The sequence below is a fragment of the Macrotis lagotis genome, chromosome 3 (genome assembly GCF_037893015.1).
Source record: "Macrotis lagotis isolate mMagLag1 chromosome 3, bilby.v1.9.chrom.fasta, whole genome shotgun sequence".
Classification (NCBI taxonomy): Eukaryota; Metazoa; Chordata; class Mammalia; order Peramelemorphia; family Peramelidae; genus Macrotis; species Macrotis lagotis.
Window position 1 is genome coordinate 213,708,190 of NC_133660.1, and position 25,493 is coordinate 213,733,682.

Here is a 25,493-nt window from a genome sequence, read left to right on the forward strand (position 1 = left end):
CTAAAATCTAAATGCAAAATAAAAATGAAATGTTCCAAGGAGAAATTGAAACTTTATAACTGATGACAGTTATTGGAAAAATGACAAAAATAAGTCAATCACATCACATCAATATCTAACAATTATAAGAGAAAAACCCAGGTTGAGGAAAACACTATCAAAACTCAAGGTTCCAAAGACTCCACAGAGTTAGTTTTAAGTGGAAATAATTAACCATTTCCCAGAAAGAGAGGCATCATGGGCACAGTGGAAAGTCAATTTTGGCATCTTGATGACTAGACTACTTGATCTCAAGTTCAGCCTTCTTTCCATCATACTGTACTTCTTCTAACTCTATTTACTTTCTTTTCCCAAAGCACATGCTAACCAGGTGGTCTTGATATTGTCAGTCATCAGTTATCTGTTTTCATTCATTTATCCATTCATTTATTGTGCTAAGTTGGTGGGGAGCTTTTCTGATCATTAGTCAAAATACCATTATTTAATCCAAGGCAAAATCAACTTTCTATTATTTAAGCTTGACACATTTTGCAAGATGTCACTGGTTTTGTTGCTGTTGTTGTTGTGAGTTTGCTTTGTTTGTTCCTTTGTTTCTCTTGATCTACCTTTTCTGGGAATTATCTTTTGGATAACTGGCATCAGTTATGGCCTTAAATAATCAAGATTTATGAGGAAGAGGAGCATGGTGACAGGAGCTGCTTCCAAGTGTGCAAGGCCAGAATTCATTGTATATTTTTTGAAGACCACCAATAACTCTCCTCTTCTAACTTCTCTTGAAAAGAACTATTTCAGGTTCAAGGGCATAATCCTAATAAAATGTTTTAAGAAGTCATCTTTCATATATTCCTATTCTTCCCTTCATCTACCTTTATCCAAACTGTTCTATTCAGTCCACCATTTATGGGTCATCCACTATATACACGGAATAGTATCCCTTGTTATTCTCTTCCTCTTCCCCTCTTTCTAAAGCTACTAATTTTCCACTTACCAAATACAGTAACATCTCATTTATTAGAAGTCCAATTCTGCTCTCAGGATCAAGATTGGGTAACTAGAAATAAAAAAGAAAAAACCTATAAGCAGCAGCTAAAACAGTTTTCTAAGGACTTCCTAGTAAAACTCAAGTAATTTATTTATCAGATAAGCCCATTAGGACCTGACTCATAGAAGATTCTTATTTTACATAGGATTCTACTAGGCTTGGTTATCTAGTTCGACAGCACAAAAATCAAAAGATGGGGGCAGGGAGGGCAGCTAACAAGTGTCAGATGTAACAGTTGACCACCTATCTTCACCTCTAAATGCATCTCTAAATCTCTAGATGCCTGTTGTCACAGTAAAGAGAATGCTACAGTTTACGGAATTTTTTTTTATCATTAAAAGAAAATATTTTAAAAGCAACTCATAGATCAATTAGTCAAATTTTACTTTGCCCATCTTCCATGCAGGAAAATGGATGATTATAATGGTCAACTGATTTGCCTATGATCATAAGATTCTGAATTGGAAGTGAATTTGGAAGTCATTTAGTCTAAGCCCTTTACTTTACAAAAGAGGACTCTCATGGGAGAAAGCTGATTGTCAAATCCTGATTCTAAGTCCATAGCTCTTTCAGTCTTTCCCTAGGGAATAAACAACAACTTACTTAAAATGATCATATCTCAGCCACTTTGGGAAATAGACAGTAAGGTTCCTACATCTCAGTTATCTCACAAAAAAATACAGATTTATGCAAAAAATCCATTCCTCAATGAAATCAAAGATACAAGAAAACTTTAGGGCTATCTTCTTCCTTCCCCTTCCCCTTTGCTTTTCTTCTTAACCTCTACCTTCCTGCCCTTGACTTCTAATCATATCTCCCTATTAGCCTCAAAATGTCATGAACTTACCAGACGTTATTGAATGACCTTTGCAATTTGGGAGCAGGAGCTACTGTGAACTAGAGTTTTCTACCTAAATGGAAATATTTTAATAGACTATTATAGATTTGTGATTCTTGAATTTATTTCAATTTTCTTCAATATTTATATTTTCAACCTTTCAAATACATATTCTCCATTTTTCCCATTATCATTATCATGTAGGAACAGGTACATCACTTATACTTATATACCCTTTTCAAGGATTCTGAAAACTTCTTAAATATATTATTTGATTCTGACAACAAACATGTGAGGTTTTTTTTGCCTTTTTTTCTCACTTTATTTTTCATGGGGGTTTCTCTGTCTTTGTTGGGGGTGGGGGAATTATGCTTACTTTTACAACAAGACTATTTTAGGAATGTGTAAATAAATAAATAAATAAATCATATTAGGTAGGTACAATTATTATCTCTATTTTACAGATAAGGAAACTGAGTCTGGGAATGATTAAGTGACTTGTGCAAGGGCACAGGGGTTGTAAAAGCTTGAGAAATAATTTGAACCCAGGCCTTCCTGACTCTATTTCCTAAACTCTATCCACTGGTTGTTAGCTCTGTGACTCTTCCTTCAATGGATCTAACTTAACCCATTCCCAGTGCCTGAAATAATAATAATTCATATTTCCATAGCATGTAATATGTTTTTCTCAGTCACTTTCATCATATTCCATATGAGAAGACAGACTCAAGAAAGGAGGTAACTTGCCAACAGCTAGGAAATGACATAATGAGGCCTCAAACTCAGTGATTCTGGTTTCAACAAAATGTGGTTCCTTCCCCCACACCAAAAACTCACCTGTTGAAATCCTACCAAGTGATTTCAACATCTATCTTCAAAGCCCAACTGAAGTGTCACTTACTACAAGAGCCTTCTGTGACTCTTCTTCTTTTTTTTTTTTTTAGGTTTTTTCAGGGCAAATGGGGTTAAGTGGCTTGCCCAAGGCCACACAGCTAGGTAATTATTAAGTGTCTGAGGCCGGATTTGAACCCAGGTACTCCTGACTCCAGGGCCGGTGCTCTATCCACTACCCCACCTAGCCGCCCCTATGACTCTTCTTAATTAACAATCCTTTCCTGCCTCAGACTTCACAAAGTTCGTTTATATCCCTCTTTTATGTATTTATTACACATCATAGTTATAGGAACACTTCACATATATTTTCCCTCTCCCTAAATAGGCTTGTTGTTCACTTATTTTTAGTTGAATCTGACTCTTTGTGATCATATCTGAGATTTTGTTGGCAAAGATACTGGAGTAGGGGTGGCTAGGTTGCACAGTGAATAGAGCACCGGCTCTGGAGTCAGGAGTACCTGAGTTCAAATGCAGCCTCAGACACAGACAATGTGGCCTTGGGCAAGCCATATAACCCCATTGCCTAGCAAAAAGTAAAAAAAAAAAAAGCTACTGGGGTGGTTCACATTTTACAAATAAAAAAAATTGAGGCCAACAAGATTTATAACATGTCTGGAATCACATAGCTAATAAGTAGCTGAGGCCTGATTTGAACTCAGGTCTTCCTGTCTCCAAACTTGGCACTCTATCCACTGTGCCACCTACTTGGTCCTGCTAGAGTATAAGCTTCATAAAGTGGAGAAACTATAGTTTATCTAAAATGTGTATCTCCCTCAGGATTTAGCATAAAATTCTACATATAGTAGGAGCTTAATAAATGTTTGCTGAAATTAAATGCACCAAAGAAACAGATCTTTCCTTTGAAATAGCTGCTCTTACAATTTTTAAAAACCTACTTAATTATGAGGAATTTGGATCATATATAATATGGCAGAATTAGACTTCCTACATATCAAGAGCTGACTTTATCTGAAGAAAGGTTATTCCACAGTTGATATGTGTTTACAGAACTCAGTTGTCTGAACCAAAGGTCAGCTCAGTGAACTTCCAGATAATTAATCATTGACATCTCTGAATTGATTGATCTATTTACACAATGGGTTATATCTGATCAGAGAATTCATCCCCATATGACTCAGCCCATCTTCCTGAAAGAAAAACACATTAATTTATTTGTAAATGCCAACTTCAGGCCAAAGGAGTCATAGCTACAGTCACTGGAAGCAGAGATGACTAAGCAAACAGATACAGAACACAGGAATTCATTTTGTCTGAAGGAGATAGGATGGCATTTTCCAAATCTCTCAAAGCTAGCATCACACCTCAAAAAATATGTGTACTATTTACCCTAGTGAATGAAAAAGCTTAAAGTGACTTTGAGAGATTCTATAGGCAGTGTCCTTCTGTAATAATAAATAACACCTATATCACCTTATGCAGATGAGGCCCTCATGATCTATACAAATAATAATAGATTCATTAGGATATCAGAAAGAGATCTTAAAAGAGAGAAAATTAGACCCAAAGGAGGCCTTGGAATATAAATGTCAAAACTCGAAAGGACCTTAGCACACAGAATGTAAATTTTAGGGGACTTTAAGATATAAATAGAAAATACTAGAGCAAGAAGGGACCTTAGAGCTAAACATCAGAAATAGCTAGAAGGTAAAATAGATAGAGCAGCACTAAAAGTGAACACTCTGCTATCCCCCATCTGTCGCAAATTTAAAATGGTATAGTATAAATGAGGAAAATATTGCTAAAGCTCTACACAGTGATTGGGGGAGAGAGAGAGAGAGAAACAGTCAGACAGAAAGAGAGAGACAAGAGGCAGAGACAGTCAGACAGTTAGACGGAGGGACAGAGGCACAGAGAGACAGAGTGAGAAAGTAAAAGAGAGACAAAAAGAAGAGACAGTCAGAGAAAGAGAGGAGGAGGAGGAAGGAAGGAAGGGGAAAGAGAGAAAGGGAGAAAGAGAGAGAAAATAGGGGGAAAGAGAAAGGGCAGAGGAGAAAAGGGGGAAGAGAAGGAAGGTAGGAACAGTACAACTGAAAGAGAAGATTAAGGAGCAAGAAACAATAGTCAATGCAGGACAGTAAAGGACAGGTGATAGCTATAGTTCAGTGGGAGAAAAGAAATTTTGGATTTAGGAATGTGCTATTTACTGCTGGTGACATACATCGAACTGCTTTAAAAAAAACGCAGATTCAAATGGAACACAGTTTCAGTGGAAATTGTCAGTTAGGCAGAATATCTCATCTCATGGAAACTGTAAAGAAGCTCAGAGAAAACAGCATAGCAGGGAGTGTGAAGAAGAGGTCAGCAGCCATATCTCATCTTCCTCAAAGCTTTATCTGACTTACATTTCCTGCCACATTTCCAATTATCACAGTGATGGAGTGGGCAAAGCAATATCAACAGCATTTCAAAGAAGTTGATTCTCCTACTCTAGAAACCACACATTAATCAAAGTCATGGGGAAGTATGTCCTATATTCCAGGTTCAGGAATCTGTGATTTCTTTGGAGCAAGTGATACCTTCACCAATGAAGATCTTAGCCCTAATCATGCCCCTGCCACCAAACTGGTCTCTCTAAACTTCAATATGACATTCTCTGATGATAGATATAGAGTGCATCAATAGGCCCTTAACAACAACAAAAATAATTGACATTTTGCTTTAACTTTTGCAAAATATTTTCTATATTTCATGTCATTTGGATTTCATAGCAACCCTATATGAGATAGATATTATAATTATTTTCCCCATTTTACAGAAAAGGAAACTAAGACTCAGAGAAGTGAAATAACTTGTCCAATAGTAAGTTTCTGAGAGAGAATTCTAACCCAAATTTTCCTGAATCCAGTACTCCAGTACTTTCCTGAATGTAGTACTCCACCCATTATGCTGTACTGTCTTTATTTGAAACCTGACTAGGTTGATTGGAGCTGTCAGAGTGAATATTCTGCTGGCTGCTAAGCAGCCTCAAGAACCCAGTGTCATTTCCAAGTCATAAGGAGGATTCAGATGATGACCCTGATAGAAGTGGGTGGCAAGATGGTCTATTTGCTTTTATTAATCAAAAAAAAATATTTATTATTTTATAGTTATTTGATGCCAAGATTTTATAGCAGATGGATGCCAATCAGGTTCCTTGTTCTAGAAAACTATGTCTCTTTGTGGGGAGAAGGCTGATGGTTCAGTTAAATCCAGAAACCTTTTGTTTTTGGCTGCCTTCTTCAGATCATTTTCATTCATCTACATCAGAAAGCTATCTCATTCTTAGAGTGTTTGATATACTCAATATTAATTATATTGACTCTAATTTTGCTCTTGTTTGCTTACAATGTCTACACATGCTGAGTGTTATTATAGACCTATCCCATCTTGCCATGGTCGCATTTATAAGACATTCCACACAGAATCGCACCCACACCATCAATATTTAGAGCATTCCCCTTTTTGGGTAGATATATATCTACATAACCAAAATAACAATGTTGTCTTTGCAAAAAGGACTAGCAATGATGCATTGTTTTTTTTTTCCCTCTTTTATTTCAGTTAGTAATTTTGATTGAAAGGTAATTTACTTTTTCAATGTTAGTTCTCCCCTAATAGAGGGGTATGGCATGGTCATAGAGAACGAGCTTGAGAATAAAAATGTGGGTTCAGATCTTTCCACTGATAAACCATAGACAAATCACTTCACCTCTTAGGTATCTAGATGACTTCCTCAGTCTGTAAATTGAAGAGAAGTCATCAACCCTGATAGAGGGAATTTCCTCACCTAGGAATTCTCTATTATAATGAGATCACAGAGTCAATGCCTATACCTATCCTACTTTTCCCCTTGCTCCTCCCAAAATAGTACTATAACATTCTAGAAGCCTTTTGATATTTAAGGCATATATAAGAGAAAAGGCATTCAACCAACCAACTATATTTTAATTGTTTTCTCATTTTTGTAAATAGTATTGAATTTTTTCAATTACTTGTAAAGATAATTTTCAGCATTCATTTTTACATTTTGCCAAATTTTTCTCTGAACTTCCTTACCCACCCCTACATAATACAGTTAACAACTGATATGGGTAGCACATGTGTAATCATGGAAACATATTTCCACAATGGTCATCTCATATTTTTATACGAACATTCATTTCTGAATACATTCCTAACTCCTCTTGACCTAGAAGACATTCCATGTAACAATTATTTTTTAAAAGACAAAAAAATTCAGTTTGACAAAACTAATACAATAATCTTGTCCGATAACACATTCAACATTCCATATCTATATCTCCCTACATTTTCAATGGAGGAAAGAGGACATATTTATTCATCTCTTCTTTGGGATCAAGTTAGCCATTATAATTATACATAGTTCAGTTTCTTTGAATGTTCTTCTCATTCATATTGCTGTTGCTATTGTGAATATTATTTTAATCACTACTATTTTCAAAAACTTCTTTTACTTATATGATAATCTATTCATTTTATCCTGAAAAAAATGTTGAAACTCCCATTCAAATTAACAAATATAATGCTATAAGCATGAAAAGGTGTTTTTTCTTGTTGTCCAACTTTAAAATCTTAACAGGGGTCTACTGTGATAGATGTCCCTCCAATTTCAAAAGGAACCTTACAGATGATTTAAAACATGATTATTTAGTCTCTGCTTTAATACCTCCAATAATCTAGGGGTAAATATTGGGGGTTGACTTTGTTCCTGACACAGAGATACAAAACATGTCAATTCCATTCTCTACAAAAAAAAGTATTTCAAATATTCGATGACAATATTTTAGTTTTCTAATAGTGTTTTCTTACTCAGCTCATGATATAGATAAAACTGGAAAGGATCTCAGAAGTCATATAATCCAAAACATTCACATTTTAGATTTGGAAACTGAGACCCAAGGTTTTTGTGATTTTTTTAAGGTTACATGGGTAATAACATTTGACTCCAGAAGCAGGTTACTTTCTACTGTACCCCAATAAATTTTTTAGAAGCAACAACTATATGAAAGACACTGGAGCTTTGTAGATAGAACCAAGAAATCCCTGTCTCAAGGAACTGGCCTTTTACTAAGTCAATACAAGAGATAAATAAATGAGAATTTAATACAAATAAAGAAATAGAGGGAAAATATGAGAACAAAGAGCTCTAAGAAAATTTAGGGAGGGGAAGCATTTACCACTGTGAAGACCAAGAAAGCCTTAAAGGATGATATACCACTTAACATGAGCAATTACAGACATGGAAGCTAATTATGTAAATACATGGAGAGAAAGGCATGTCACATTTGGTGAAGACCTAATAAGCATCAACTGAAAGGAACATTGGTAGTATAACAGAGAATAATGTAAGATAAGAGAGGTTACAGTCAGATTGTAGAGGACCTTAAATGTCAGGTTAAGGAATTTCTACTTTATCCTAGAGGCAACATGTAATTACTTTAAAGAGTTTAAAGTTTGATTATTTTTTTTAGTTTTGACTTTTTCAGTGATGTGGTCAGGCCTATGTCTAAGAAAGATCAGCTTTGCAATTGTGTGGAGAACAGATTAAGGAGGTACAATCTATGAAGAGAGCAAACCAGAGACTCAATCAGAGAAGAGAGGAGAGGTGACTTAAATATAGTGATTGTAGAGGAAAGAAGATGGATGTCAGAGATGGTCTCAGAGCTCTAATCCATGGGGCTGATAAGAAGTGAGTGAGAGGGAATTTGAAGAGTCAAAATGATTAATGTGTTGAACTTAACTAGAAGGAGGAGGGGAAAGTGGAATGGGGACTTAAAGGGGAGAGAAGAGTTTAGTTTGGGAAATGTTAATTTTGTACCAAAATTCAGGAAAGAGTTGGAGATACAGAACAAAAATTCAAGAGAATGAGTAGGATTCATTATATAAATTTGGAATCTTTTTTCTCAATCATAGCTGAACTTCTCTGAGTAAATATGATTATCAATGAAGAGAGAAGAGGGCCCTGGGATGGAAGCCTTGAAAGACATTCATGAAGACAGAAAATATGTGAGGATGTGGCAAAGGAGACCTAAGGAGGGTTGGTCAAATAAAAAAAGAAGTGAATCAGGAGACCACAGTGCCATAGAAGTCAAAAGAATAGCTTCTGAGTATGTATAGTCTAGAGTTTCTCATTAATTCCCTCAAGATCTTCAGCAAGTCACTTCCTCTCTGGAGGCCTCAAAAAATAAAATACAGATTGTTAAAAAAAAATGAAGAGAACTTAGGATTTAGAGTCCAAAGATCTGGGTTTGAATCTTGAGTCTAACAATTACTAACTCTTGTGACCTTGGGCAAGTCACTTAAATTTCTGTAGTATCAATTTCCTGATCTATAAAAAAGATCACAATATTCAGCAGTATATGCCTAATTGGGTTATTGTTTAGAAATTATCAAAATGAAGTGAATCCCAATGATCCTAATATTCCAAGTCCAAAATTCTATGGTTTTTAGGAAGTAATAGCTGAAATCCACAACATAAATGATAAAAACAAAAGAAAGTAGACACAATAAATCAAAAAGAATATCAGTCTGGGGATATTTAGAACACAGGGAAAAACAATCCTCTGCCATGACAGCCTTAAGGGTATAAATGCATTATAATCCAGAACTATAATGACTCTGAGTCATTAAAAATAGGTTAAATCATTTGTAAAATCCTCTAGTTTAGAATTATGAAATGTCAATTACATTTTAGAAAGAACCACAGCTCAAAAGATTAAAATGAACTGTTGGTACTTACAGGAGGAAAGTCTCAATTAATAGGAATTAAAACTAGAAAAGACTTAGAGAGCATCCCATTAAATCCTTTCATTTTACAGGGACTAAGCTTAGAATGATGCTTGATTCCGTTTCCCGTTATTTTTGCACCTAGAATTTTGTTGGGTATGGGTGGTAGACCTGAGATTCAAACCCAGGTCTTCCCACTCCAAAATCTACCTGTTATCTGGAAAATTCATTTGTCTTCTAAAATGAGAAATTTGTGTTTAAATGCCATTTTAATGGGGAAAAAAATGAGGAAGGACCAAAAGAAAGAACCATTAATTACTCAGGGGAAATGATTGTTTTACCTCAGGGTTTTTCTACCAAAATCTGCTATCCCTGCACTTTGCCTCCTGGTCAATGATTGGGCACAGCTTCCAGGTTACTGTTGCCTTCGTGCATTTCCTAGGACCACATCCTTCAACATCTACAGGGGCAAGAGCAAGATCTGTCCCTCTTTTTGCTTGACTCTACCTGGGATTATACTTTCCTATATGTACTATCAACTTTTGTTTTGGGGCAGCAGAAGAAAAATGTGTACTTTGAGACCTAGCCAGAGGTCAATAACATTGACATATAGAGCATTCAGCCTACAGCAGGAAATCAATCTATTTGTTGAATGGGCTTCTTCAAGCATGGGGGGAAATAATGAGTTTATTGTTTGCTTGAACAAATCTCAGGAAAGGGTCAATCACAGTGCCTACACTAGATAAATTCAGGCTTGTTTTCAGTTCCTTAGGGAATATTTTTCCCCTGCAAAATGTTTATCTGAAGCAAATGTTGTGTGGCCATTATATTGCTCCGTTAAACAAACAACTGACTGAAGTTTGCTCCCATGCTTAATTACATATTATCTTTAAACACTAAGTAAATGTCAAGACTACCACAAATCTTTGTGCTAAAATGGCTTATTGAGTTCAACTACACTTGCCTTCTACCCTCATAGTTTAAATACTCCTTCCTTCAGAGAAATCTCTTCTGGTTTCTTCCAAAATTGGGATTTCCAAAATCTCCTCTACTTTCCCCACAAGCAGTTTAAACCTAAATTTGAAGTTGATCACATTTTACGTCAGATTAAAAAGTGTGTCCCATACAAATGGAATCATTCCAACTTATTTGTATTCTATCCTTTCAGTAAAACACACACACATATATATGCAATATAAATATATGATATAGATATATATAGAGAGAAAATATTGAAGTATGCTTTTATATAGGATCTAGGTGAATTTATCATTCTTCATCTGAAACTGGAGATTTATCATTCCCTTTTCAGTTGTGTCCAACTCTTCATGACCCCCATTTGATATTTTCTTGACAGAGATAGTGGAATGGTTTGCCATTTTTCTACAGTTAATTTAATAGATGAGGAACTGAGACAAACAAGATTAGGTGATTTGTCCAGGGCCATACAGCTAGCAAGTATCTGAGGCTAGATTTGAATTCAGTAAGATGATTCCTGTCCAGTGCTCTATCCATTGTGCCACCAGTTACCTTGCTTGAAGGTTACATCTAAAGAACATGAAGAGCACATCAAGCTGAAATGCCTCAGCATGTAATGCTACTCAGAAGTATCTATTAAGGAACAAGAAAAACAATGTTTTAAGGTAAAATTAGACATAATGGAAAAATGCCAACAACTCCTTTATTTCTTGGAGGTTCCCAGAAGATCTCTTTATAATCTCTCTAAAAGGTACATTTATTGCCTTCTCTCCTCTAAATTTGGGGTTCTTGGCCATTTTGCAATTCAAATCCCCTCTGGCAATATAGTGAAGCTTATGGACCCTTTCTGAGAATAATGTTTTCATATGCATAAAATCAAACATTGGATTACCCAGGTGGTAAGTGAAATACGGTTGTCGAAATCTTGAAATAATTTAAAAACCTAAGGTTGCAAAACCCTAAGTTAAGAACCTTTCTACAGATAAACATCTTACCTTCAAATACTTGCATTGTAAGTTAAATAAAAATGGATTTTTTACTCAAAAATTAAAAATAAAAACCACAAATGAAATCAAAACAATATTTATAAAAAAAGGAAAAGAACCAAAAAAAAAAAAAAAAAACCTAAGAAAGAGTTCCTGTTCTCAAGACCTTCAATATTCCAATGACATGCTGGACTTTGAATATGTCACTTAACTTCTTTGTACCTGTTTGTGGAAATGTTGTCTTTGTCTTTTGTTTGCTCTGTGACCTTGGTAAAAGCTCTCTGGGCCTCAATTTCTTCAAATGTAAAATGACTGATTGAACCAGATGACCCCGAAAGACTCTGCCAGTTCTAGCTCTATGACCTTATTCTTTGGATGATCAGTATATCAGAGTATCATATACACAAACAGATTTCCAGAAAGAGGAAACTGATTAAGAGTATCTCCAAAGTTTTGTTAACAGGTTTAAAGAACCTAAAACAAATTAAACTGGGAAGTTAAGTGGCAGGGAAGCTACAGTACTGGACCTGAATTAAGGAAGACTTACTTCCTGAGTTCAAATTTGACCTAAGGTACTTTCAAGCTGTGTGACCCTGGGCAAATCACTTATCCTTGTTTGCCTCAGTTTTCCTTATCTGCAAATGAATGGAAGAAAAAAATGGCAAACCATCCCAGTATCTATGCCAAGAAGACCCCAAATGAGGTCAAAAAGAATCAGAAATGACTGAAACACCACTAACAACTTAAGAACTCAAAAACCCCAATTAAATTTTTCTTTCCTTTAGTATTCCACATCCACTTTGCTAACAGAGAGAAGGAAAAGCAAAGGGATGTTCAGTAGAAAGTGAAATAGAAAAGAAAATATAGAACCATGGAATAATGCAAAGCAAGACCAAAATAAAAAATTCAAGATTCCATAAGAAGAATCATCTCATATTAAACCTAGAAAAGACCTTAGACATCATCTCAATTGCATCATTTGACAGATGAGGAAAGTGACACAGAGTCTTACTTCCCAGTGTCCCAGAGTCAGAAAATTGAATTTATTTTCCTAAAACTCCAAGTCTAGGGTTCTTTCCACCAAATCAAAATTTTTAATTGACTCTCAATCCTGAAGTTAAAAAAAGAAAAACCATACTTTTGTTATTAAGAAGATAATTGGTTTTGTTTACTTAATTGATACTTTTAAAAAAGTAATTTCTTTTGCTATTTTCTTACCACAATAATTTTTCTCCCAGTGTCTTTACCCTTCCCAGTCCCCAAAAGTCATCCCATTTAGATATTATTAAATCTAAAGAGAAAGGGGGAACAAAGGGGGGGTCAGCTGAGGAATCAGCTCAGAAATAACTGAGCAATACCCTGAAAATATCTAAAACTATATGGAATGTATAGCCCTTAAAGACCTCCCATTTTGCAAATGGTTGGAGTGGGGCATTTTAGCATATCTTATTTCAAACAATGCTTATTCATTATAATTTTGCAACATTCATTTTTTATTTTGTATGTATGTGTGGTTGTTCTTTTCATTTACATTGTTCTACCCACTATATATATACATATTAGTTTTTGACTCTGTTTACTTTATTCAGCATCACCATTGTTTGTTGTCTTCGCCAATTTGCAGAGTGTGCTATGCAACCTTAGAGTTGTCTTGATTTTACTTCCTCTCATTATAAGTGATTTTGAACATTCTTTCATGTGGCTGTTGACAACAGTATGCGATTTATTTTATAACTGTTCATATCCCTTTTTTGGCTTCTGATGATCAAGATGATAACAACTAGAAAGTTCTATTGGTAATAAAAAAGATTTGATTAATGATGTTTAAAAATTCCTTATAGCAAAATTCTTTACTAGTATATCTGTTGAGAAGATGAAATACAAGACTCAATATCACTACTGTAATTATAAGAGAACTAATATATAATAATAGTATATAATAATGTGCAATAAGTAATATAATAACAACAATACATAATCATATTCACCTACACAAAGTGAAACTTTTAAGACAAAAGAGATCTTAGAGATAATCTATTTCTTGCTTAGTCTTACTCTTTGCCTTCCACTTACTTGAAAAGGTTACCTTGAGGAGCAAGAGAGATTAAGACTTAAAAGTGTTTAAGTCCTAGGTAAGCATCAGCTGAACTGGACTATTGAAATGCCAAGTGTTAAAATCTCGACAATGAGGCAATATGAGTTACTTCATGAAAAGATAGTAGTCCACCACTTCCCAATCAAAGGCTTCCCATTATAATATAATGATCTAGTTCATCCCCACTCATTTTACCAATGAGGAGACTAAGGTGTAGGGAGGCTAATTCACCAATGGCCCAAGGACTAACAGGTAATGAAAGACATGTTTGATTTGAGCCTCAGAGGTAAGATTTGAACCTAAGTCTTCTGATTCCATATCCAGTGCTCTTTTGCTCTACTTTGATGGCAGATGACAGAATCATCCATATCAATTGATACCTGCCAGTTCTATAAGTTTCATCAGATATCAACACTTTTGTCACAGAACATATTTTACCTAGTGCAAGGGGAGCAGAAAATCCATGTAAATTGTCCACATGGAATCTCAGTATGATACAGTCAACTAAAAGTATTGCAGGATTCCAATGAATCTGTGCATTCATCAATGTATGCACTCCTTTCAGTAATTTGGACTACAATGTGTCCTTTGAGATTCTCTTCCCATGCTCTCCCATAAGTCAACCTAATGTGCTGGGTTGCATTTTCTTAGCATCCTGTAGGAATGAAGTATGTATTAATCACTCTTCTAAGCAATGAACATACAAAGAGAAAAGTAAAACCATACCTACTCTCAATATATTTAAATTCTTATGAGGGATACAATAAATATGGAAAATTTTAGTTGAAAGCCATTTAGAAAAACATGCTATTATTCTTAGAACTGAACAGTAAAGAAGATAATGATGCTTTTTCTTTGATATTTTCACTGATGAAAGTCTGTAAATTTCTGATACTGAACCATGTGACAGTGCCAATGACTTGGGGTGAAAAACTTTCTTTTCTGCATCTTCAGAAGCTATATCTATAGCATCTGCTCATCTTTTTCCTAGTCATACTTTTATGTATTTAAGTTCCTTTAGTTCCAAGTCAAAATATGTGTCATTTAAAAAAATGCCACTGAAGGTCATCCCTTGACTCAAACATCCCTGGATATCTTTTATTTGTCTTCTAAAAATTACTGTCGTAACAGCCAAGAGCTTTTCTTGGTCACAAAAGAGTCACAGGTTCACTGCTGCAAACACATAAAAAAGTGGATTGATGATGTTATAAAGGGCCTAGGGTGCTCATAGAGACAGATTATAATAGGATGAAACAGAATAGAACAGAATGAATGAATCATCACCTTACATCTGGAAGGGATCTTAAAGCCCTATATGGAAGTTGTATTTTTTTCCACCTCTTCTTTGTGGACCAAATTTGGTCCTTCATTAAATTATACTGCATTCAGCTTCCTTTTGTTGTTCCATTTCCAGCATAGTCATTGTATATGTTAGTTTTTCTTTGGAACCCAGATCTATCATTTTACAGAGATTAAAAACTGAAATTCCGAGAGAAAAAAGAACTTAGACAATATCACAAAGGTAATACGTTGCAGAATCAAAAATCAAAGTCTTCTAACTCTAAATTTGACTCTTGAAGCTCTTTTGCCTAGTTACAATCAGAAGGCATTTCTGCCCAATTAACATAAACTGGAAAAGCCAGTTGTTATTACTGACCCGCTAGTGGGTATGAGATAATGATGAGAGACCTTAATATTTGCTTTTAAAAATAAAGATGAGGTAGTCAAAGTTATCTTATAATGACAATTGTCATCAAATGCTCGAAAATTATAGCACAATCTTCCATTAGAAAATTATTCCATTGATTCCCCACAAATGAAGAAAGGCTGGTAGAAGTTTTTATCCTCAACTTTTGCAATAGAGGCTTTTCACATAGCTCTTATTCATCCTTCATCTGTACCTTGGTTCATTGAGTAATTCAGCATGCATTCATCTACTAGCTCAGTTCTTCTATGTGTCATACAATACAATCCACAAGTACAAAGATATAGTTTTTTTTCTTTCATTTATTACCTTTCTACCTTCAGTTATATGAATTATTTCTGTTTCAATCTGCATAATAATTTATGATGGATCTCTCATGTTCCTTCTCTACCACAAATCCTATGGTCTTAATACAAATATAGCAATGACCTAAAAAAAGTCCACTATTTTCTTAAAGAATCGTACATTAGTCAAAAGAATCTTATATTTAGAACTGGAAGGGACCTTGGAGGATTTGGAGTCCAGCCCTACAGGTTACAGATGAGACAACTGAAGCTGAGGGACGTAAAATGATTTGCTCAGGGTCACTCCCCAATCTTATTTTCTTCCAAACCAACAGTGCATCGATGGTGTTGCAAATGACCTTATTATACATAGTCAATAGTTCTGTCATTTGCTTGACCTTGAACAAGTCACAAACTACATAAACCTTGATCCCAATTGATATATATCTAGATTTAATTTCTCCTATGTTTCCTTGAAAGCATGCTGCCTTGCAAGTGTTTAAGTTCTCCACCAATGATGATGTGCTACTAAGCTAGTTAAATTTGTGAGGCATTCATATAGATATAGATATAGATATATGTGTGTATATATATATACATATAAGTGATATAATATATGCACATATTATATATATATGTATATATCCATTGAAAGCTACCCTTCCTTCTTAAGAGCTAGTATGATGCAAATGTCTTATACTATGAAAACCTCACAATAATCATATTTCTAAACCTTCAAATTTTGGCAGGGAGCACAGTTAGGTAGCCTACTCAAATACTTGGAATAAAGAGCTCCCACAGCCTTCTTCCAGCTCTTCTTAAAGAAGGAATCTCACAGACTTCCTTGGTGAATGAGGGGCAATATTCCTGAAATACTTATCAATGCTTCTTTCAGGTTTCATTTACACAACCCTTGTGGGCACTCATGCCTACATGAGTAGCACACAATCATATATTATCAATATCTTCTCTATTTTATAAATGAGGAAATGAAATGTCAGTTTAAATGACTGCTCAGAGTCAGATAGATGAGATTCAAACCCAGAACTTCTCAATCCAGGTCTAACAATCTTTTCATTTTACCAAATTTCTCTTATTTCCATAATATTTTGAGGTTCACAAAATAGTTTCCTACTAATCAATACCCCATGGCAATGCACAATACAAGGATCATCTTTCTCATATCACAAATTAAAGCACAATGTATAAGAGGTTAAGTGATTTGGCAAGCTGTCACAGAGTTAATAGGCATTGCTCTTTCCCATGTTATGATTCCATTTTCAAACTTACATAATTATAGTAATGAGTCAGTTTAAGAATTTTTATTTTTACTTTCTAAATTACATCTCTGTAAGGTTTCTTTTAAGCATGTAGCTCTTTCCGATTCTATCACTCTTTTTTTTTTAGGTTTTTCCAAGGAAAATGGGGTTAAGTGGCTTGCCCAAGGTCACACAGCTAGGTAATTATTAAGTGTCTGAGACCAGATTGGAACCCAGGTACTTCTGACTTCAGGGCCGGTGCTTTGTCCACTGTGCCATCTAGCCACCCCCCGCCCCATCACTCTTAACAGACTGCTCTTAAGAGGGATTTATTATATGAGAAATTAGATATCACAAATAATTCTAGGCTTTTAAGTTATAGAACATTAACTTCTGTTTGGGGCACAATTTCATAAAGCTTTATACCTGGCTTTTCATTCAACTAATCAAAAAACAAACCTCTATTAAGTTAAGTTATCCAGACTTTCAGGCCCTCTGTAAAATGTTTACTGGTAGCCCCCACAAACATTTGCACCAGGGGTAGTGAATGATGGGAAGGAGAGAACCAAATCTCCTTCTCTTTCAACACCATAATACCTCACTGGCAAAACCAAAACAAATTAAGACCTGATATGTAAAAACCCAGATGGTTTTCTGTATGTTGCACCAGAATTGGTTTTTATTTTCTTTATTTCTGCCTTAAATACTATAAAACATTGACTTTTTCTAACTCAAACTTATTGTTAGTAAAGCATCATTGAAAACCTCCATTTCTGTTCACCAGGTTCCCATATCACTTCACATCTATAGCCTTCACAGGTCTATCAATCCAAGTAAGAGTAAACTGGATTCGCTATGTCTTATATATGATTTAGTAAATAAAGTATCTAGAATAGGTAGACAAATTTTTGACTCACTCTGCACTTTCACCAAATCATTTTTTTCTTATGTAATTGCTCTTCAGTAGAATCCTTCAGCAAGAACACTCCATAAATAATGCCAAAGAATGGTTTTTGCTGTTCAGTAATTTCAGTCCTGTCCAGATTTTTCATGCCCCATTCGGAATTTTCTTGATATAGATACAAGAGTGGTTTACCATTCCCTTCTCCAGATCATTTTACAAATGAGGAAATTGAGGCAAACAGGGTTAAATGACTTGCCCTGGATCACACAGCTATAAATTGTTTGAGAACAACAACTCAGAAAGATATGAGTCTTCTAACTTCAGGCCCACCGCTCTATCCACCATAGCACCTAGCTACCCAAAGGAATGGTTTACATATATCATAAAACAACAAGTATATTTTACAAAGGATCAAGTCATCTTCAATATGGCTCCATGCTTCTTGTTCATGTTCTAAATCTGTATGCATGCAGACACACTCATACCACTCAGGATTGGAAAAAATGCCCAGGAGCAGCTAGGTAGCATGGTGGATAGAGCACCGGCCCTGGAGTCAGAAGGACCTGAGTTCAAAACTGACCTCAGACACTTATTAATTACCTAGCTGTGTGATCTTGGGCGAGCCACTTAGCCCCATTGCCTTGGAAAGAAAGAAAGAAAGAAAGAGAAAGAAAGAAAGAAAGAAAGAAAGAAAGAAAGAAAGAAAGAAAGAAAAGAAAAGAAAAGAAAAGAAAAGAAAAGAAAAAGAAAAGAAAAGAAAAGAAAAGAAAAGAAAAGAAAAGAAAAGAAAAGAAAAGAAAAGAAAAGAAAAGAAAAGAAAAGAAAAGAAAAGAGAGAAAGAAATCACACAACCCAAATATAAAATAGTTTAACAACCCTTCACAAAACTAGTGACCTTGAAACTAACACAACAGTGCCCTAGGGAGACAGTTATTATTGGGAAAATAGTTCTGTAATTTACAACCAGGGAGGGAGGATGGTTTAATGACATGGGATTTATCTAGAATAGATAGAGGTTTTTGACTCACTCTGCACTTTCACATAATCATTTTTTTCTTATCTAATTGCTCTTTAATAGCATTCTTCAGCAAGATTAATTTGTAAATAATGTCACCTTTAATGGGAAAAACACTTAGAATATCTTGCAAGAAATCTTTCCCAATCTGATTCCCCTTAATGCTAGTGCCTTATTTTTAAAAGTATCTCCAGTGAAATCTATATTGTATTTATTTTTAGAAATTTACTTGTTGTTGCCAGTTTAGGGGCTCCTTTTGCCATTAGTCTGGCATGGAGCAGGCATTTAATGCTTGTCCATTTGACTCTTGTTTAGGAATGATAGAGTTTTTCAGAATTTTACTTATAGCATTTTGTACAAAAGATAGAAAACTTGTACAAGCAAAACATTTTTTTGACAATTTACATGCTGAACACTTAAGGACATTATTCACTTTTCTTTTCAGATATCCACTTTCCCATGTTTTGTATTAGTACTTCTGAATAGCCCCCCAAGGGCTTTCTTTGGGGTTTGAAAAAAGTTAGATTGTCTACCATTCTACAGACAACAAAAAATAAAACCAGAAGATTCTATTTTCATTTTCCCTTGTAGACATTTTCTGAGCACACTTTAACACAGTTATAATACTTCAGAGGCAGAAGGGAATATAGGGCTCAGCTCATGAAACATGCCAATCTTTACTTCAGTATATGCAAATCAAGAATGCTGAAAATGAAATCCTCCAATTCTGTTCACCAGGTTCCCATATCACTTCATATCTACAGACCTCATAGGTCTGTCAAGCCAAGTAACAGTAAACTAGACTCTCTATGTCATATGCATCATCTGAGGAGTTTCAAATACACGAGGTCCAATTTCTCAGCATTCGGTCACCAAAATCTACCTCCATATAATTCCTTAATTCTACTTCCATCCATCCCCTCCTCCCCATTCCCACCAGACTAGACCTTCAGCTTGGACTCATATATGACTGGAAGGTTAATCTCTCTAGATCTAAGTAAGGAACACATTATGCCTCCCCTCTAATACCTCCCATATCCTTCTTTTGTGCCTCAATTCTATTATCGCTAAAATGGGGATAGTACCACCATTCCACCTGCCACAAAGGGTTATTATAAGGAAAGTACTTTGTAAATATCAAATCACTATGCAAATGTGCAGCAAGATACCAATAATCTAATATCCATAGTTCTCCCCAGTCTTGCAAGTCAATCTCAACAGAGGTTCTGTGATCTGATAAACTGCAGACCAGATGCACTGGAAAATATCTAGGCACAGAAGGGAATGAAAACCAGGTCAACTACCAAGTAGCCATCTTCTGCAGATTCAAATTTAAATACAAAAATGTGACTATTTAAAATCAAAATAAAAAGAGACAAATTCAAGACATAAGCCTACATCCTTTTCTTGTTTTCCTTTTTTATCCCAGTGTGGGAGAGAAGGTAGGAAGGAGGAGGAAAAGGATAAGATTGCAGAAAGAAAAATGAGAGCATTTTTAACTAGCTAAACTAAAGATCCAATAAGAGTAGAAGAATCTGCTACTTTTAACAAGAAACAAGGAAAATTCCACTCGGTCTTAAAAATTCATGAAAGGTAAGATGGCAAGATCTCCTTTGTGTCATGAATGTCCTATGCATCCCTGAAAAACCACTAAAAGAGTTTTCCATTATTAGTCCTTTCCATATGATTATAGCTGAGGACACAATTACTCCAAAATTTGGGAATTGAAAATGTAGTTGCCACATATTCACCCATCACATGTCATCAAAAAAGTCCAGAAACAACATAGCCAGTCATCTTTATAACTAAGGTTTTTCCCTCCCCTTAGTTTTCCTATTTGTTTTCACAGTACTACCCTTCTTGAAGTTATCCAGTTCATATTCATTTTTGTTCTTTTCTCTACCTCATCTACTGTAGCTAATGAGTTGCTTAAAACAAATGGTTGCTATTGCCCATATCTGGTCCCCTCCTCTTCACTCCCACCAGAACTATTCTAGTTTAAGCTCCTAATTTCTTCTCTTCTTCTCTTTGGCTCTATAAGAGCCATCTACCCTTCTTCCTATCTCTCTGCTATCTTCAGCTTATCCTTTATTTTATTGTTCAAATTATCTTCCTAAAATATATCATTATGACCCCATCAATGCCCTACTTAAGAGCCTTTCAAGGCTTCCCAGTCCCAACATTAGTTCTAACCTATATTTCAGGAGTTGTCTTTAGTATAGTACTCTCAGTGACACATATTATGATGTAGTCAAACTAAACTGCTCATAGTCTTTTTTCCATTATTATTTTGCTTTTCATTCTATCTCTGTCTACTGAAGTTCCACACTTGTTTCAGGGTCCAATTCCAATATCACATACCATGAAGTCTTTCCTGACCCTCTCTGCTCTTGCACACAGCAAGGTCAAAGGTCTCAAATATATAACACTTTATCTAGCCTTCTTTCCATTTATCACATCCCCCTTTGTATCACAATTATTTGTAAGATTTTCCTAACTTCTCCACTATTATACTGTTTAATACAAAACTGGTATCACATCCATCTTTCCCTCTCTAGCACCTAGCGCAATGCAGAGTGAATAGTCAAGAAAAGTTGGATGATTTGACAGAAGTAATAGAAAGATTATAAAACTAGGAAAAATAAAATCAGGATTCAAATTTTAGTTCTGTTCATTTCTAACTGAATTTATAATTGAATGAAGCATGAAAATCAGATACTTTTTCAGGATCTCAGTTTCCTCATATATGAAAAGGAGCTGACCCTACTTCCATCTACCTTACCATGATATTATGAAATTCATAGAAATTTATGTATTTTCAAAAACTTTGTAAAAATACAAAAATAAATACAAGCTTATTTTTGTGTCATCTCACCCTCTCCTGCAGTTAAAGCACATCCATCCCTAACACTCAAAAAATCTAATTTGAACTAATTTGAAGCAACTTTACATGTGGGGGTGGAGGGAGGGAGAGAGGTAGGGAGGGAGAGGGAGAGGGAGAGGGAGAGGGAGAGGGAGAGGGAGAGGGAGAGGGAGAGGGAGAGGGAGAGGGAGAGGGGAGAGGGAGAGGGAGAGAGAGAGAGAGAGAGAGAGAGAGAGAGAGAGAGAGAGAGAGAGAGAGAGAGAGAACAGGGAAAGAGGAGGGAGGCTGGATGGAAGAAAGAAAGATAAATGAAAGAAGGATATTAAATGAGATCTCAGACGATTTCATATTCAATCCTTATTTTGAATATACTAAAAAACAATCATCTTTGAATGAGATTCCTAACACCCACACAGTATTATTATTTCCTATCTACTTCTAAGAGGGCTGCACTTGAAATCACGCACATATAAAAAATGTTTTGATGCTGAATAAGTATCAAAGAAAGAGCTTAGGCTGATGCAAGTTCATGATTAGATATGACACCCTAACACTTGAGATTGTTTTGCTAAACCTAGAGGTTTTTTTAAAAGTGCAGCAGTCCTGCCAGCCTGAAAGTATCTTTTTCTTTAATACCACAAATGAGTCACTAGCTGTCTTCAAATTTAAAAATTATTACTATGGAAAAATTTTATGATTATAGTAAATTTACTTCAAATTGATCAGCCACCATTTGATTTTTGGTGACCTTTAAATGCATTGGTAGAAGGCAACTGAAGTTCACTAAGAGATGCAAAATTCATGTAAATTAACCTGTACAACAAAAGGCTGCTTGATCCTACCATAGGAACTGAAATTTAACAAGCTAAGTCCTATAGAGAAGTTTCTGCCCTTGTGTTTTCCTAATTACACTAGAATCATTCTTTTTCCCTCCTTCTATCTCTCCTCCTCTTCTTTCTTCTCTTCCTCTTCTCTTCCTTCTCTCTCTCACCCCTCCCCTCCCCTATTTTTAAAACTAAAGTATTGAAATAAATGACCTTAAATGTGCTAGATCCTATCATCTTATAGGTAGCAATAATCACTTCAGAAGATCTGAAACTTTTCTGTGCCATGGACCTCACTTTGGCAGCCTAGCAAAGCATATGGCAATTTTCTCATAAAACACTTTAAATTCACAAAACAAAATATAGTGGATAAAAAGGGAATCCAATTATATTGAACTATGTTTATAAGCTAAAAGAACAAGCTCACACAGACCTCATATTAAGAGCCTTCAACTAAATGTAAAAAAAAGATCAGAAATCAAATGGTTTTTAAGGATACAATATAAGTCTATAATTCTGAACTTCCAAGACTGTTTAAAATGACTCAGCCAAATTAAGTTCAGTCTCATAGATTGTAAGAGTCCAAAAGGCCTAGGAAATAATTTTATTTTGTATATTATGAAGTTAAGAACCAGAGGGAGAGAGTGAATTTCCCAATTTGGCAGTGGCTCAGTCAGGAGCTAGGTTTCCTAAAGACTAGAATGGTATTCTTTCCATCATACATAAAATATTCTATTTCATCAACAGTGAAGCCAAATGTAGGGATGCTTTTCACATAAAATACTGTTACAATATAGGGGCACTTCCTTAAATTTGCTCAACTGGTAGACCTAGGTAGAGTTAGAGAATAGGAGGGGACTGAAGATTTTAGATCATCTTTATCTGGGCAACAAACACAATATAGGAGTTTTTTAAATCAGGACTCTCTGAGGTATTCTATACTATTTAAAAGTTTTTATATTCTATCAGAAGCATTTCTATATTGAATGCACTAAAATAAATGGCTTTGAAAAAATCATGGACAATTTGGATTCAAAATATAAACTTCACATGATCCATATGCTTCATTGGTATTCTCATAGTGTCCAGAAAATACAAGGAAGAACACTACAATGTTGAGTAGATCTCCTGTGACTGATTTGTAAGAGGACATGGATAAGAATTACAAAGAATAAGTCAAAGATGGATGGGTTGTGATACATATCACTGGGAAGAATAGTCGAATTGATGGAATAAAAAGATATCCAATTATTGAAGAATAATAGGATATGGATTCAGGTATCACATTAAGTACCACAGAAATGTAGTCAACTTTTTCAATACCAAAGACCACTTCAGTTATTCATTGCTAAGGTCAGGTACAGAAGGGGTTTAAAAATCAATTCTAGGTATACTTTACTTACTGAGAAGAAAAACAGAAAAACAAACAAAATCAAAATATGATTTCATTTCACAAAATGGAAACCTCAAATCTCTGGTGGTCAATAGTCTATTACTAAGCAAAGTGAATAATCCTCAACATTGTACTACCAGGGTGCCACACTTTGGGTGGTGATTATCATCTATAAACCATATTCATTGGGTATCTGTTTTAAAGTCAATCTGAAGTCACTGGAAAAAGAAAGATGTCTCAAAAAAGAAGTCTTCACATGAGAAAAATTGTAGAAACTAAGGAGAGTTATTAAAGTCAAAATGATCATTTTCCCTTTTGTAAATGTACCATTTTTCCCAAACCATACTATAAGTTCTTTGAGAGCAAGGGAATACTTATTTCTCTTGCATCTCTCAATATACTTAGAATGATGCCAGATATAGATCGGTATTTAATAAATATTTGTTGATTCATTGATAGAATACAGGAGAATTTTTTGACCAAGATGGACCCTAAATCCAAAAGCAAATCAAGAGGAAAATACATGATGTCCTCCACATCCACTTAAAATAGAACAAAAAAAAAACCTGATGGATGAAATGCTGTTGCCAAAATGGAATTCAAAGAAACATGATATTTGCATAGGTATAAAGAAAACAAAATAGAACCAGAAGAAAAATCACACATGATTCCAAGTTTGATTGAGAAAGCAACCCTAAAAGGTAGCTGGGCTCAAACTAAATGCAAAGATCAACAGTGGTTCCAGAGAGAGATGAAGAGACATACCTACCTCCTTGATTAGGGGGAGGGATGGGAAGGTAAGGAGGTTGGTATGGATTTCATATGTCAAATATTGCATACACAGACATATGATGTCACTGTGTCCAGTTTGGTTTTTTTTAATTGTATTTCTTTGCTGTAAGTTTGGGGTGTAGGAGTATACTGAGTGTCCCAAAGGTCTTAGTGCAGTTTAAGCTTTAATAAACTTAAGACTACACCAAAATTTTGAGACACCCTGCATTCAGAAATGACTGTGGTACAAAATAAAAGGCAACAAAAATATAATTTAAAAAACCCAGAAAGTTAAAAACAAGAAGACTAGTAGAAAGAAAAATAATTTGGAGTCAGAAGATCTTAACTAGAATGCTAAGTCTTCTGCTAATTCTCTCTGATCCTTACTAGTTGTGTGAATCTATAATATTAAGTTACTTAACCCCATTTGCCTTGCAAAAACCAAATAAATAAATGAATAAATGAATGAATAAATAAATAAAGTACTTGGAAGATTAGGGAGAGAAATCCCAAAGTCAACTTGATCACTCCAGTCCACGTTTTCATTGCCTTTTTCTGCACTCCAATAGCACTTATCAGTTCCAAATAATTGAACACAAATTTCAAACTTCATTATCTTCTCATTGATGCAACTAAATAAGTTTTGTCTTTTCACACTATTAGCCTCTCAAAAGCAAAGATTAGCAGAATAACATTGAACACCCTAACAGCAACATAAGGGTGATGATCAACCTTGATGGTTGCTCATTCCATCAGTGCAACAACCAGGGACAATTTTGGGCGATCTGCAATGGAGAATACCATCTATAACCAGAAAAAGAATCGTGGAGTTTGAACAAAGACCAAAGACCTTCAATTCAGGGGGGGGAAAAACCCATTATCTTATTATATAATT

The 25,493-nt window shown here is 35.0% G+C and overlaps 1 protein-coding gene across 1 annotated transcript in view; it reads right to left on the bottom strand.

Annotated features, from left to right (window-relative positions):
* Positions 1–25,493, bottom strand: part of JAKMIP1 (janus kinase and microtubule interacting protein 1) — a 187,036-nt gene that overhangs the window by 84,799 nt on the left and 76,744 nt on the right. The window contains exon 4 of the mRNA XM_074229806.1: positions 989–1,051. The gene's annotated coding sequence lies outside the window, so the exon portion shown is untranslated. The remainder of the gene's footprint in view (positions 1–988; positions 1,052–25,493) is intronic.